This window comes from Pleurodeles waltl, chromosome 1_1, assembly GCF_031143425.1.
Source record: "Pleurodeles waltl isolate 20211129_DDA chromosome 1_1, aPleWal1.hap1.20221129, whole genome shotgun sequence".
In the NCBI taxonomy this organism is placed as follows: Eukaryota; Metazoa; Chordata; class Amphibia; order Caudata; family Salamandridae; genus Pleurodeles; species Pleurodeles waltl.
Window position 1 is genome coordinate 891,576,058 of NC_090436.1, and position 15,819 is coordinate 891,591,876.

Genomic DNA, 15,819 nt, shown 5'->3' on the forward strand with positions numbered 1-15,819 from the left:
ATGGCCCAAAACACAACGTGGACACATCCCTTTTTTTTTTTTTTTACAGAAAACAGAGGTGTTTTTTGCAAACGTGCCTACCTGTAGATTTTGGCCCCTAGCTCAGCCGGCACCTAGGGAAAAATACCAAACCAGCACATTTTTGAAAACTAGAGACCTAGGGACTCCAAGATGGGGTGACTTGTGGGGCTCTGACCAGGTTCTGTTACCCAGAATCCTTTGCAAACCTCAAAATTTGGCTAAAAAAACAGATTTTCCTCTCATTTCGGTGACTGAAAGTTCTGGAATCTGAGAGGAGCCACAAATTTCCTTCCACCCATCGTTCCCCCAAGTCTCCCGATAAAAATGGTACCTCACTTGGGTGGGTAGGCCTAGCGCCCACAAAAGGAAATGTCCCAAAACACAACGTGGACACATCCCTTTTTTTTTTTCAGAAAACAGAGGTGTTTTTTGCAAAGTGCCTAGCTGTAGATTTTGGCCCCTAGCTCAGCCGGCACCTAGGGGAAACCTACCAAACCTGTGCATTTTTGAAAACTAGAGACCTAGGGGAATCCAAGATGGGGTGACTTGTGGGTCTCTGACGAGGTTCTGTTACCCAGAATCCTTTGCAAACCTCAAAATGTGGCTAAAAAAACACATTTTCCTCACATTTCGGTGACTGAAAGTTCTGGAATCTGAGAGGAGCCACAAATTTCCTTCCACCCAGCATTCCCCCAAGTCTCCCGATAAAAATGGTACCTCACTTGTGTGGGTAGGTCTACTGCCAACAAAAGGAAATGGCCCAAAACACAACGTGGACACATCCCATTTTTTTTACAGAAAAAAGAAGTGTTTTTTGCAAAGTGCCTACCTGTAGATTTTGGCCCCTAGCTCAGCCGGCACCTAGGGAAACCTACCAAACCTGTGCATTTTTGAAAACTAGAGACCTAGGGGAATCTAAGATGGGGTGACTTGTGAGGCTCTGACCAGGTTCTGTTACCCAGAATCCTTTGCAAATCTCAAAATTTGGCTAAAAAAACACATTTTCCTCACATTTCGGTGACAGAAAGTTCTGGAATCTGAGAGGACCCACAAATTTCCTTCAACCTAGCGTTCCCCCAAGTCTCCCAATAAAAATGGTACCTCACTTGTGTGGGTAGGCCTAGCGCCCACGAAAGGAAATGGCCCAAAACACAATGTGGACACATCCCAATTTTTTTTCAGAAAACAGAGGTGTTTTTTGCAAAGTGCCTAACTGTAGATTTTGGCCCCTAGCTCAGCCGGCACCTAGGGGAAACCTACCAAACCTGTGCATTTTTGAAAACTAGAGACCTAGGGGAATCCAAGATGGGGTGACTTGTGGGGCTCTGACGAGGTTCTGTTACCCAGAATCCTTTGCAAACCTCAAAATGTGGCTAAAAAAACACATTTTCCTCACATTTCGGTGACTGAAAGTTCTGGAATCTGAGAGGAGCCACAAATTTCCTTCCACCCAGCATTCCCCCAAGTCTCCCGATAAAAATGGTACCTCACTTGTGTGGGTAGGCCTACTGCCAACAAAAGGAAATGGCCCAAAACACAACGTGGACACATCCCATTTTTTTTACAGAAAACAGAAGTGTTTTTTGCAAAGTGCCTACCTGTAGATTTTGGCCCCTAGCTCAGCCGGCACCTAGGGAAACCTACCAAACCTGTGCATTTTTGAAAACTAGAGACCTAGGGGAATCTAAGATGGGGTGACTTGTGAGGCTCTGACCAGGTTCTGTTACCCAGAATCCTTTGCAAATCTCAAAATTTGGCTAAAAAAACACATTTTCCTCACATTTCGGTGACAGAAAGTTCTGGAATCTGAGAGGAGCCACAAATTTCCTTCCACCCAGCGTTCCCCCAAGTCTCCCAATAAAAATGGTACCTCACTTGTGTGGGTAGGCCTAGCGCCCACAAAAGGAAATGGCCCAAAACACAATGTGGACACATCCCAATTTTTTTACAGAAAACAGAGGTGTTTTTTGCAAAGTGCCTACATGTAGATTTTGGCCTCTAGCTCAGCCGGCACCTAGGGAAACCTACCAAACCTGTGCATTTTTGAAAACTAGAGGCCTGGGGGAATCCAAGATGGGGTGACTTGTGGGGCGCTGACTACGTTCTGTTACCCAGAATCCTTTGCAAACCTCAAAATTTGGCTAAACAAACACATTTTCCTCACATTTCGGTGACAGAAAGTTCTGGAATCTGAGAGGAGCCACAAATTTCCTTCCACCCAGCGTGTCTAAAAGTCTCGCGATAAAAATGGTACCTCACTTGTGTATGTAGGCCTAGCGCCCACAAAAGGAAATGGCCCAAAACACAACGTGGACACATCCCTTTTTTTTTTTTACAGAAAACAGAGGTGTTTTTTGCAAAGTGCCTACCTGTAGATTTTGGCCTTTAGCTCAGCCGGCACCTAGTGGAAACCTACCAAACCTGTGCATTTTTGAAAACTAGAGACCTAGGGGAATCCAAATGGGGTGACTTGTGGGGCTCTGACTACGTTCTGTTACCCAGAATCCTTTGCAAACCTCAAAAATGTGGCTAAAAAAACACATTTTCCTCACATTTCGGTGACAGAAAGTTCTGGAATCTGAGAGGAGCCACAAATTTCCTTCCACCCAGCGTGTTCCCAAGTCTCCCGATAAAAATGGTACCTCACTTGTGTGGGTAGGCCTAGCGCCCACAAAACGAAATGGCCCAAAACACAACGTGGACACATCCCATTTTTTTTTACAGAAAACAGAAGTGTTTTTTGCAAAGTGCCTACCTGTAGATTTTGGCCCCTAGCTCAGCCGGCACCTAGGGAAACCTACCAAACCTGTGCATTTTTTAAAACTAGAGACCTAGGGGAATCTAAGATGGGGTGACTTGTGGGGTTCTGACCAGGTTCGGTTACCCAGAATCCTTTGCAAACCTCAACATTTGGCTAAAAAAACACATTTTCCTCACATTTCGGTGAGTGAAAGTTCTGGAATCTGAGAGGAGCCACAAATTTCCTTCCACCCAGCGTTCCCCCAAGTCTCCCGATAAAAATGGTACCTCACTTGTGTGGGTAGGCCTAGCGCCCACGAAAGGAAATGGCCCAAAACACAACGTGGACACATTTTTTTTTTTTTTTTTTACAGAAAACAGAGGTGTTTTTTGCAAAGTGCCTACCTGTAGATTTTGGCCCCTAGCTCAGCCGGCACCTAGAGGAAACCTACCAAACCTGTGCATTTTTGAAAACTAGAGACCTAGGGGAATCCAAGATGGGGTGACTTGTGAGGCTCTGACCAGGTTCTGTTACCCAGACTCCTTTGCAAACCTCAAAATGTGGCTAAAAAAACACATTTTCCTCACATTTCGGTGACTGAAAGTTCTGGAATCTGAGAGGAGCCACAAATTTCCTTCCAACCAGCATTCCCCCAAGTCTCCCGATAAAAATGGTACCTCACTTGTGTGGGTAGGCCTAGCGCCAACAAAAGGAAATGGCCCAAAACACAACGTGGACACATCCCATTTTTTTTACCGAAAACAGAAGTGTTTTTTGCAAAGTGCCTACCTGTAGATTTTGCCCCTAGTTCAGCCGGCACCTAGGGAAACCTACCAAACCTGTGCATTTTTGAAAACTAGAGACCTAGGGGAATCTAAGATGGGGTGACTTGTGGGGCTCTGACCAGGTTCTGTTACCCAGAATCCTTTGCAAACCTCAAAATTTGGCTAAAAAAACAGATTTTCCTCTCATTTCGGTGACTGAAAGTTCTGGAATCTGAGAGGAGCGACAAATTTCCTTCCACCCAGCATTCCCCCAAGTCTCCCGATAAAAATGGTACCTCACTTGTGTGGGTACGCCTAGCGCCAACAAAAGGAAATGGCCCAAAACACGACGTGGACACATCACATTTTTTTTACAGAAAACAGAGGTGTTTATTGCAAAGTGCCTACCTGTAGATTTTGGCCCCTAGCTCAGCCGGCACCTAGGGTAAACCTACCAAACCTGTGCATTTTTGAAAACTAGAGACCTAGGGGAATCCAAGATGGGGTGACTTGTGGGGCTCTGACGAGGTTCTGTTACCCAGAATCCTTTGCAAACCTCAAAATGTGGCTAAAAAAACACATTTTCCTCACATTTCGGTGAATGAAAGTACTGGAATCTGAGAGGAGCCACAAATTTCCTTCCACCCAGCATTCCCCCAAGTCTCCCGATAAAAATGGTACCTCCCTTGTGTGGGTAGGCCTAGCGCCAACAAAAGGAAATGGCCCAAAACACAACCTGGACACATCCCATTTTTTTTACAGAAAACAGAAGTGTTTTTTGCAAAGTGCCTACCTGTAGATTTTGGCCCCTAGCTCAGCCGGCACCTAGGGAAACCTACCAAACCTGTGCATTTTTTAAAACTAGAGACCTAGGGGAATCTAAGATGGGGTGACTTGTGAGGCTCTGACCAGGTTCTGTTACCCAGAATCCTTTGCAAACCTCAAAATTTGGCTAAAAAAACACATTTTCCTCACATTTCGGTGACTGAAAGTTCTGGAATCTGAGAGGAGCCACAAATTTCCTTCCACCCAGCATTTCCCCAAGTCTCCCGATAAAAATGGTACCTCACTTGTGTGGGTAGGCCTAGCGCCAACAAAAGGAAATGGCCCAAAACACAACGTGGACACATCCCATTTTTTTTACAGAAAACAGAAGTGTTTTTTGCAAAGTCCCTACCTGTAGATTTTGGCCCCTAGCTCAGCCGGCACCTAGGGAAACCTACCAAACCTGTGCATTTTTGAAAACTAGAGACCTAGGGGAATCTAACGTGGGGTGACTTGTGAGGCTCTGACCAGGTTCTGTTACCCAGAATCCTTTGCAAACCTCAAAATTTGGCTAAAAAAACACATTTTCCTCACATTTCGGTGACAGAAAGTTCTGGAATCTGAGAGGAGCCACAAATTTCCTTCCACCCAGCGTTCCCCCAAGTCTCCCGATAAAAATGGTACCTCACTTGTGTGGGTAGGCCTAGCGCCCACGAAAGGAAATGGCCCAAAACACAATGTGGACACATCCCAATTTTTTTACAGAAAACAGAGGTGTTTTTTGCAAAGTGCCTACATGTAGATTTTGGCCTCTAGCTCAGCCGGCACCTAGGGAAACCTACCAAACCTGTGCATTTTTGAAAACTAGAGGCCTGGGGGAATCCAAGATGGGGTGACTTGTGGGGCTCTGACTACGTTCTGTTACCCAGAATCCTTTGCAAACCTCAAAATTTGGCTAAACAAACACATTTTCCTCACATTTCGGTGACAGAAAGTTCTGGAATCTGAGAGGAGCCACAAATTTCCTTCCACCCAGCGTGTCCAAAAGTCTCTCGATAAAAATGGTACCTCACTTGTGTGGGTAGGCCTAGCGCCCACAAAAGGAAATGTCCCAAAACACAACGTGGACACATCCCTTTTTTTTTTTTCAGAAAACAGAGGTGTTTTTTGCAAAGTGCCTACCTGTAGATTTTGGCCCCTAGCTCAGCCGGCACCTAGGGAAACCTACCAAACCTGTGCATTTTTGAAAACTAGAGACCTAGGGGAATCTAAGATGGGGTGACTTGTGAGGCTCTGACCAGGTTCTGTTACCCAGAATCCTTTGCAAACCTCAAAATTTGGTTAAAAAAACACATTTTCCTCACATTTCGGTGACAGAAAGTTCTTGAATCTGAGAGGAGCCACAAATTTCCTTCCACCCATCGTTCCCCCAAGTCTCCCGATAAAAATGGTACCTCACTTGTGTGGGTAGGCCTAGCGCCCACGAAAGGAAATGGCCCAAAACACAATGTGGACACATCCCAATTTTTTTACAGAAAACAGAGGTGTTTTTTGCAAAGTGCCTACATGTAGATTTTGTCCTCTAGCTCAGCCGGCACCTAGGGAAACCTACCAAACCTATGCATTTTTGAAAACTAGTGACCTAGGGGAATCTAAGATGGGGTGACTTGTGAGGCTCTGACCAGGTTCTGTTACCCAGAATCCTTTGCAAACCTCAAAATTTGGCTAAAAAAACACATTTTCCTCACATTTCGGTGACAGAAAGATCTGGAATCTGAGAGGAGCCACAAATTTCCTTCCACCCAGCGTTCCCCCAAGTCTCCCGATAAAACTGGTACCTCACTTGTGTGGGTAGGCCTAGCGCTCACGAAAGGAAATGGCCCAAAACACAATGTGGACACATCCCAATTTTTTTACAGAAAACAGAGGTGTTTTTTGCAAAGTGCCTACATGTAGATTTTGGCCTCTAGCTCAGCCGGCACCTAGGGAAACCTACCAAACCTGTGCATTTTTGAAAACTAGAGGCCTGGGGGAATCCAAATGGGGTGACTTGTGGGGCTCTGACTACGTTCTGTTACCCAGAATCCTTTGCAAACCTCAAAAATTTGGCTAAAAAAACACATTTTCCTCACATTTCGGTGACAGAAAGTTCTGGAATCTGAGAGGAGCCACAAATTTCCCTCCACCCAGCGTGTCCCCAAGTCTCCCGATAAAAATAGTACCTCACTTGTGTGGGTAGGCCTAGCGCCCACAAAACGAAATGGCCCAAAACACAACGTGGACACATCCCTTTTTTTTTTTTTACAGAAAACAGAGGTGTTTTTTGCAAACGTGCCTACCTGTAGATTTTGGCCCCTAGCTCGGCCGGCACCTAGGGAAAAATACCAAACCAGCACATTTTTGAAAACTAGAGACCTAGGGAATCCAAGATGGGGTGACTTGTGGGGCTCTGACCAGGTTCTGTTACCCAGAATCCTTTGCAAACCTCAAAATTTGGCTAAAAAAACAGATTTTCCTCTCATTTCGGTGACTGAAAGTTCTGGAATCTGAGAGGAGCCACAAATTTCCTTCCACCCATCGTTCCCCCAAGTCTCCCGATAAAAATGGTACCTCACTTGTGTGGGTAGGCCTAGCGCCCACGAAAGGAAATGGCCCAAAACACAATGTGGACACATCCCAATTTTTTTACAGAAAACAGAGGTGTTTTTTGCAAAGTGCCTACATGTAGATTTTGGCCTCTAGCTCAGCCGGCACCAAGGGAAACCCACCAAACCTGTGCATTTTTGAAAACTAGAGACCTAGGGGAATCCAAGATGGGGTGACTTGTGGGGCTCTGACGAGGTTCTGTTACCCAGAATCCTTTGCAAACCTCAAAATGTGGCTAAAAAAACACATTATCCTCACATTTCGGTGACTGAAAGTTCTGGAATCTTAGAGGAGCCACAAATTTCCATCCACCCAGCATTTCCCCAAGTCTCCCGATAAAAATGGTACCTCACTTGTGTGGGTAGGCCTAGCGCCAACAAAAGGAAATGGCCCAAAACACAACGTGGACACATCCCATTTTTTTTACAGAAAACAGAAGTGTTTTTTGCAAAGTGCCTACCTGTAGATTTTGGCCCCTAGCTCAGCCGGCACCTAGGGAAACCTACCAAACCTGTGCATTTTTGAAAACTAGAGACCTAGGGGAATCTAAGGTGGGGTGACTTGTGAGGCTCTGACCAGGTTCTGTTACCCAGAATCCTTTGCAAACCTCAAAATTTGGCTAAAAAAACACATTTTCCTCACATTTCGGTGACAGAAAGTTCTGGAATCTGAGAGGAGCCACAAATTTCCTTCCACCCAGCGTTCCCCCAAGTCTCCCGATAAAAATGGTACCTCACTTGTGTGGGTAGGCCTAGCGCCCACGAAAGGAAATGGCCCAAAACACAATGTGGACACATCCCAATTTTTTTACAGAAAACAGAGGTGTTTTTTGCAAAGTGCCTACATGTAGATTTTGGCCTCTAGCTCAGCCGGCACCTAGGGAAACCTACCAAACCTGTGCATTTTTGAAAACTAGAGGCCTGGGGGAATCCAAGATGGGGTGACTTGTGGGGCTCTGACTACGTTCTGTTACCCAGAATCCTTTGCAAACCTCAAAATTTGGCTAAACAAACACATTTTCCTCACATTTCGGTGACAGAAAGTTCTGGAATCTGAGAGGAGCCACACATTTCCTTCCACCCAGCGTGTCCAAAAGTCTCTCGATAAAAATGGTACCTCACTTGTGTGGGTAGGCCTAGCGCCCACAAAAGGAAATGTCCCAAAACACAACGTGGACACATCCCTTTTTTTTTTTTCAGAAAACAGAGGTGTTTTTTGCAAAGTGCCTAGCTGTAGATTTTGGCCCCTAGCTCAGCCGGCACCTAGGGGAAACCTACCAAACCTGTGCATTTTTGAAAACTAGAGACCTAGGGGAATCCAAGATGGGGTGACTTGTGGGGCTCTGACGAGGTTCTGTTACCCAGAATCCTTTGCAAACCTCAAAATGTGGCTAAAAAAACACATTTTCCTCACATTTCGGTGACTGAAAGTTCTGGAATCTGAGAGGAGCCACAAATTTCCTTCCACCCAGCATTCCCCCAAGTCTCCCGATAAAAATGGTACCTCACTTGTGTGGGTAGGCCTACTGCCAACAAAAGGAAATGGCCCAAAACACAACGTGGACACATCCCATTTTTTTTACAGAAAACAGAAGTGTTTTTTGCAAAGTGCCTACCTGTAGATTTTGGCCCCTAGCTCAGCCGGCACTTAGGGAAACCTACCAAACCTGTGCATTTTTGAAAACTAGAGACCTAGGGGAATCTAAGATGGGGTGACTTGTGAGGCTCTGACCTGGTTCTGTTACCCAGAATCCTTTGCAAATCTCAAAATTTGGCTAAAAAAACACATTTTCCTCACATTTCGGTGACAGAAAGTTCTGGAATCTGAGAGGAGCCACAAATTTCCTTCCACCCAGCGTTCCCCCAAGTCTCCCAATAAAAATGGTACCTCACTTGTGTGGGTAGGCCTAGCGCCCACGAAAGGAAATGGCCCAAAACACAATGTGGACACATCCCAATTTTTTTTCAGAAAACAGAGGTGTTTTTTGCAAAGTGCCTAACTGTAGATTTTGGACCCTAGCTCAGCCAGCACCTAGGGGAAACCTACCAAACCTGTGCATTTTTGAAAACTAGAGACCTAGGGGAATCCAAGATGGGGTGACTTGTGGGGCTCTGACGAGGTTCTGTTACCCAGAATCCTTTGCAAACCTCAAAATGTGGCTAAAAAAACACATTTTCCTCACATTTCGGTGACTGAAAGTTCTGGAATCTGAGAGGAGCCACAAATTTCCTTCCACCCAGCATTCCCCCAAGTCTCCCGATAAAAATGGTACCTCACTTGTGTGGGTAGGCCTACTGCCAACAAAAGGAAATGGCCCAAAACACAACGTGGACACATCCCATTTTTTTTACAGAAAACAGAAGTGTTTTTTGCAAAGTGCCTACCTGTAGATTTTGGCCCCTAGCTCAGCCGGCACCTAGGGAAACCTACCAAACCTGTGCATTTTTGAAAACTAGAGACCTAGGGGAATCTAAGATGGGGTGACTTGTGAGGCTCTGACCAGGTTCTGTTACCCAGAATCCTTTGCAAATCTCAAAATTTGGCTAAAAAAACACATTTTCCTCACATTTCGGTGACAGAAAGTTCTGGAATCTGAGAGGAGCCACAAATTTCCTTCCACCCAGCGTTCCCCCAAGTCTCCCAATAAAAATGGTACCTCACTTGTGTGGGTAGGCCTAGCGCCCACGAAAGGAAATGGCCCAAAACACAATGTGGACACATCCCAATTTTTTTACAGAAAACAGAGGTGTTTTTTGCAAAGTGCCTACATGTAGATTTTGGCCTCTAGCTCAGCCGGCACCTAGGGAAACCTACCAAACCTGTGCATTTTTGTAAACTAGAGGCCTGGGGGAATCCAAGATGGGGTGACTTGTGGGGTCTGACTACGTTCTGTTACCCAGAATCCTTTGCAAACCTCAAAATTTGGCTAAACAAACACATTTTCCTCACATTTCGGTGACAGAAAGTTCTGGAATCTGAGAGGAGCCACAAATTTCCTTCCACCCAGCGTGTCTAAAAGTCTCGCGATAAAAATGGTACCTCACTTGTGTATGTAGGCCTAGCGCCCACAAAAGGAAATGGCCCAAAACACAACGTGGACACATCCCTTTTTTTTTTTTACAGAAAACAGAGGTGTTTTTTGCAAAGTGCCTACCTGTAGATTTTGGCCCCTAGCTCAGCCGGCACCTAGGGGAAACCTACCAAACCTGTGCATTTTTGAAAACTAGAGACCTAGGGGAATCCAAATGGGGTGACTTGTGGGGCTCTGACTACGTTCTGTTACCCAGAATCCTTTGCAAACCTCAAAAATGTGGCTAAAAAAACACATTTTCCTCACATTTCGGTGACAGAAAGTTCTGGAATCTGAGAGGAGCCACAAATTTCCTTCCACCCAGCGTGTCCCCAAGTCTCCCGATAAAAATGGTACCTCACTTGTGTGGGTAGGCCTAGCGCCCACGAAACGAAATGGCCAAAACACAACGTGGACACATCCCATTTTTTTACAGAAAACAAAGGTGTTTTTTGCAAAGTGCCTACCTGTACATTTTGGCCCCTAACTCAGCCAGCACCTAGGGAAACCTACCAAACCAGCACATTTTTGAAAACTAGAGACCTAGGGGAATCCAAGATGGGGTGACTTGTGGGGCTCTGACCAGGTTCTGTTAACCAGAATCCTTTACAAACCTCCAATTTTGACTAAAAAAACAAATTTTCCTCAAATTTCGGTGACAGAAAGTTCTGGAATCTGAGAGGAGCCACAAATTTCCTTCCACCCAGCGTTCCCCCAAGTCTCCCGATAAAAATGGTACCTCACTTGTGTGGGTAGGCCTAGCGCCAACAAAAGGAAATGGCCCAAAACACAACGTGGACACATCCCATTTTTTTTACAGAAAACAGAAGTGTTTTTTGCAAAGTGCCTACCTGTAGATTTTGGCCCCTAGCTCAGCCGGCACCTAGGGAAACCTACCAAACCTGTGCATTTTTTAAAACTAGAGACCTAGGGGAATCTAAGATGGGGTGACTTGTGGGGCTCTGACCAGGTTCTGTTACCCAGAATCCTTTGCAAACCTCAAAATTTGGCTAAAAAAACACATTTTCCTCACATTTCGGTGACAGAAAGTTCTGGAATCTGAGAGGAGCCACAAATTTCCTTCCACCCAGCGTTCCCCCAAGTCTCCCGATAAAAATGGTACCTCACTTGTGTGGTTAGGCCTAGCGCCCACGAAAGGAAATGGCCCAAAACACAACGTGGACACATTTTTTTTTTTTTTTTTTACAGAAAACAGAGGTGTTTTTTGCAAATTGCCTACCTGTAGATTTTGGCCCCTAGCTCAGCCGGCACCTAGAGGAAACCTACCAAACCTGTGCATTTTTGAAAACTAGAGACCTAGGGGAATCCAAGATGGGGTGACTTGTGAGGCTCTGACCAGGTTCTGTTACCCAGACTCCTTTGCAAACCTCAAAATGTGGCTAAAAAAACACATTTTCCTCACATTTCGGTGACTGAAAGTTCTGGAATCTGAGAGGAGCCACAAATTTCCTTCCGACCAGCATTCCCCCAAGTCTCCCGATAAAAATGGTACCTCAATTGTGTGGGTAGGCCTAGCGCCAACAAAAGGAAATGGCCCAAAACACAACGTGGACACATCCCATTTTTTTTACCGAAAACAGAAGTGTTTTTTGCAAAGTGCCTACCTGTAGATTTTTCCCCTAGTTCAGCCGGCACCTAGGGAAACCTACCAAACCTGTGCATTTTTTAAAACTAGAGACCTAGGGGAATCTAAGATGGGGTGACTTGTGGGGCTCTGACCAGGTTCTGTTACCCAGAACCCTTTGCAAACCTCAAAATTTGGCTAAAAAAACAGATTTTCCTCTCATTTCGGTGACTGAAAGTTCTGGAATCTGAGAGGAGCCACAAATTTCCTTCCACCCAGCATTCCCCCAAGTCTCCCGATAAAAATGGTACCTCACTTGTGTGGGTACGCCTAGCGCCAACAAAAGGAAATGGCCCAAAACACGACGTGGACACATCACATTTTTTTTACAGAAAACAGAGGTGTTTATTGCAAAGTGACTACCTGTAGATTTTGGCCCCTACCTCAGCCGGCACCTAGGGTAAACCTACCAAACCTGTGCATTTTTGAAAACTAGAGACCTAGGGGAATCCAAGATGGGGTGACTTGTGGGGCTCTGACGAGGTTCTGTTACCCAGAATCCTTTGCAAACCTCAAAATGTGGCTAAAAAAACACATTTTCCTCACATTTCGGTGACTGAAAGTTCTGGAATCTGAGAGGAGCCACAAATTTCCTTCCACCCAGCATTTCCCCAAGTCTCCCGATAAAAATGGTACCTCACTTGTGTGGGTAGGCCTAGCGCCAACAAAAGGAAATGGCCCAAAACACAACGTGGACACATCCCATTTTTTTTACAGAAAACAGAAGTGTTTTTTGCAAAGTCCCTACCTGTAGATTTTGGCCCCTAGCTCAGCCGGCACCTATGGAAACCTACCAAACCTGTGCATTTTTTAAATCTAGAGACCTAGGGGAATCTAAGGTGGGGTGACTTGTGAGGCTCTGACCAGATTCTGTTACCCAGAATCCTTTGCAAACCTCAAAATTTGGCTAAAAAAACACATTTTCCTCACATTTCGGTGACAGAAAGTTCTGGAATCTGAGAGGAGCCACAAATTTCCTTCCACCCAGCGTTCCCCCAAGTCTCCCGATAAAAATGGTACCTCACTTGTGTGGGTAGGCCTAGCGCCCACGAAAGGAAATGGCCCAAAACACAATGTGGACACATCCCAATTTTTTTACAGAAAACAGAAGTGTTTTTTGCAAAGTGCCTACCTGTAGATTTTGGCCCCTAGCTCAGCCGGCACCCAGGGAAACCTACCAAACCTGTGCATTTTTGAAAACTAGAGACCTAGGGGAATCTAAGGTGGGGTGACTTGTGAGGCTCTGACCAGGTTCTGTTACCCAGAATCCTTTGCAAACCTCAAAATTTGGCTAAAAAAACATATTTTCCTCACATTTCGGTGACAGAAAGTTCTGGAATCTGAGAGGAGCCACAAATTTCCTTCCACCCAGCGTTCCCCCAAGTCTCCCGATAAAAATGGTACCTCACTTGTGTGGGTAGGCCTAGCGCCCACGAAAGGAAATGGCCCAAAACACAATGTGGACACATCCCAATTTTTTTACAGAAAACAGAGGTGTTTTTTGCAAAGTGCCTACATGTAGATTTTGGCCTCTAGCTCAGCCGGCACCTAGGGAAACCTACCAAACCTGTGCATTTTTGAAAACTAGAGGCCTGGGGGAATCCAAGATGGGGTGACTTGTGGGGCTCTGACTACGTTCTGTTACCCAGAATCCTTTGCAAACCTCAAAATTTGGCTAAACAAACACATTTTCCTCACATTTCGGTGACAGAAAGTTCTGGAATCTGAGAGGAGCCACAAATTTCCTTCCACCCAGCGTGTCCAAAAGTCTCTCGATAAAAATGGTACCTCACTTGTGTGGGTAGGCCTAGCGCCCACAAAAGGAAATGTCCCAAAACACAACGTGGACACATCCCTTTTTTTTTTTTCAGAAAACAGAGGTGTTTTTTGCAAAGTGCCTACCTGTAGATTTTGGCCCCTAGCTCAGCCGGCACCTAGGGGAAACCTCCCAAACCTGTGCATTTTTGAAAACTAGAGACCTAGGGGAATCCAAGATGGGGTGACTTGTGGGGCTCTGACGAGGTTCTGTTACCCAGAATCCTTTGCAAACCTCAAAATGTGGCTAAAAAAACACATTTTCCTCACATTTCGGTGACTGAAAGTTCTGGAATCTGAGAGGAGCCACAAATTTCCTTCCACCCAGCATTCCCCCAAGTCTCCCGATAAAAATGGTACCTCACTTGTGAGGGTAGGCCTACTGCCAACAAAAGGAAATGGCCCAAAACACAACGTGGACACATCCCATTTTTTTTACAGAAAACAGAAGTGTTTTTTGCAAAGTGCCTACCTGTAGATTTTGGCCCCTAGTTCAGCCGGCACCTAGGGAAACCTACCAAACCTGTGCATTTTTGAAAACTAGAGACCTAGGGGAATCTAAGATGGGGTGACTTGTGAGGCTCTGACCAGGTTCTGTTACCCAGAATCCTTTGCAAATCTCAAAATTTGGCTAAAAAAACACTTTTTCCTCACATTTCGGTGACAGAAAGTTCTGGAATCTGAGAGGAGCCACAAATTTCCTTCCACCCAGCGTTCCCCCAAGTCTCCCAATAAAAATGGTACCTCACTTGTGTGGGTAGACCTAGCGCCCACGAAAGGAAATGGCCCAAAACACAATGTGGACACATCCCAATTTTTTTTCAGAAAACAGAGGTGTTTTTTGCAAAGTGCCTAACTGTAGATTTTGGCCCCTAGCTCAGCCGGCACCTAGGGGAAACCTACCAAACCTGTGCATTTTTGAAAACTAGAGACCTAGGGGAATCCAAGATGGGGTGACTTGTGGGGCTCTGACGAGGTTCTGTTACCCAGAATCCTTTGCAAACCTCAAAATGTGGCAAAAAAAACACATTTTCCTCACATTTCGGTGACTGAAAGTTCTGGAATCTGAGAGGAGCCACAAATTTCCTTCCACCCAGCATTCCCCCAAGTCTCCCGATAAAAATGGTACCTCACTTGTGTGGGTAGGCCTACTGCCAACAAAAGGAAATGGCCCAAAACACAACGTGGACACATCCCATTTTTTTTACAGAAAACAGAAGTGTTTTTTGCAAAGTGCCTACCTGTAGATTTTGGCCCCTAGCTCAGCCGGCACCTAGGGAAACCTACCAAACCTGTGCATTTTTGAAAACTAGAGACCTAGGGGAATCTAAGATGGGGTGACTTGTGAGGCACTGACCAGGTTCTGTTACCCAGAATCCTTTGCAAATCTCAAAATTTGGCTAAAAAAACACATTTTCCTCACATTTCGGTGACAGAAAGTTCTGGAATCTGAGAGGAGCCACAAATTTCCTTCCACCCAGCGTTCCCCCAAGTCTCCCAATAAAAATGGTACCTCACTTGTGTGGGTAGGCCTAGCGCCAACAAAAGGAAATGGCCCAAAACACAACGTGGACACATCCCATTTTTTTTACAGAAAACAGAAGTGTTTTTTGCAAAGTGCCTACCTGTAGATTTTGGCCCCTAGCTCAGCCGGCACCTAGGGAAACCTTCCAAACCTGTGCATTTTTTAAAAAAAGAGACCTAGGGGAATCTAAGATGGGGTGACTTGTGGGGCTCTGACCAGGTTCTGTTACCCAGAATCCTTTGCAAACCTCAAAATTTGGCTAAAAAAACACATTTTCCTCACATTTCGGTGACAGAAAGTTCTGGAATCTGAGAGGAGCCACAAATTTCCTTCCACACAGCGTTCCCCCAAGTCTCCCGATAAAAATGGTACCTCACTTGTGTGGTTAGGCCTAGCGCCCACGAAAGGAAATGGCCCAAAACACAACGTGGACACATTTTTTTTTTTTTTTTTACAGAAAACAGAGGTGTTTTTTGCAAAGTGCCTACCTGTAGATTTTGGCCCCTAGCTCAGCCGGCACCTAGAGGAAACCTACCAAACCTGTGCATTTTTGAAAACTAGAGACCTAGGGGAATCCAAGATGGGGTGACTTGTGAGGCTCTGACCAGGTTCTGTTACCCAGACTCCTTTGCAAACCTCAAAATGTGGCTAAAAAAACACATTTTCCTCACATTTCGGTGACTGAAAGTTCTGGAATCTGAGAGGAGCCACAAATTTCCTTCCAACCAGCATTCCCCCAAGTCTCCCGATAAAAATGGTACCTCACTTGTGTGGGTAGGCCTAGCGCCCACGAAAGGAAATGGCCCAAAACACAACGTGGACACATTT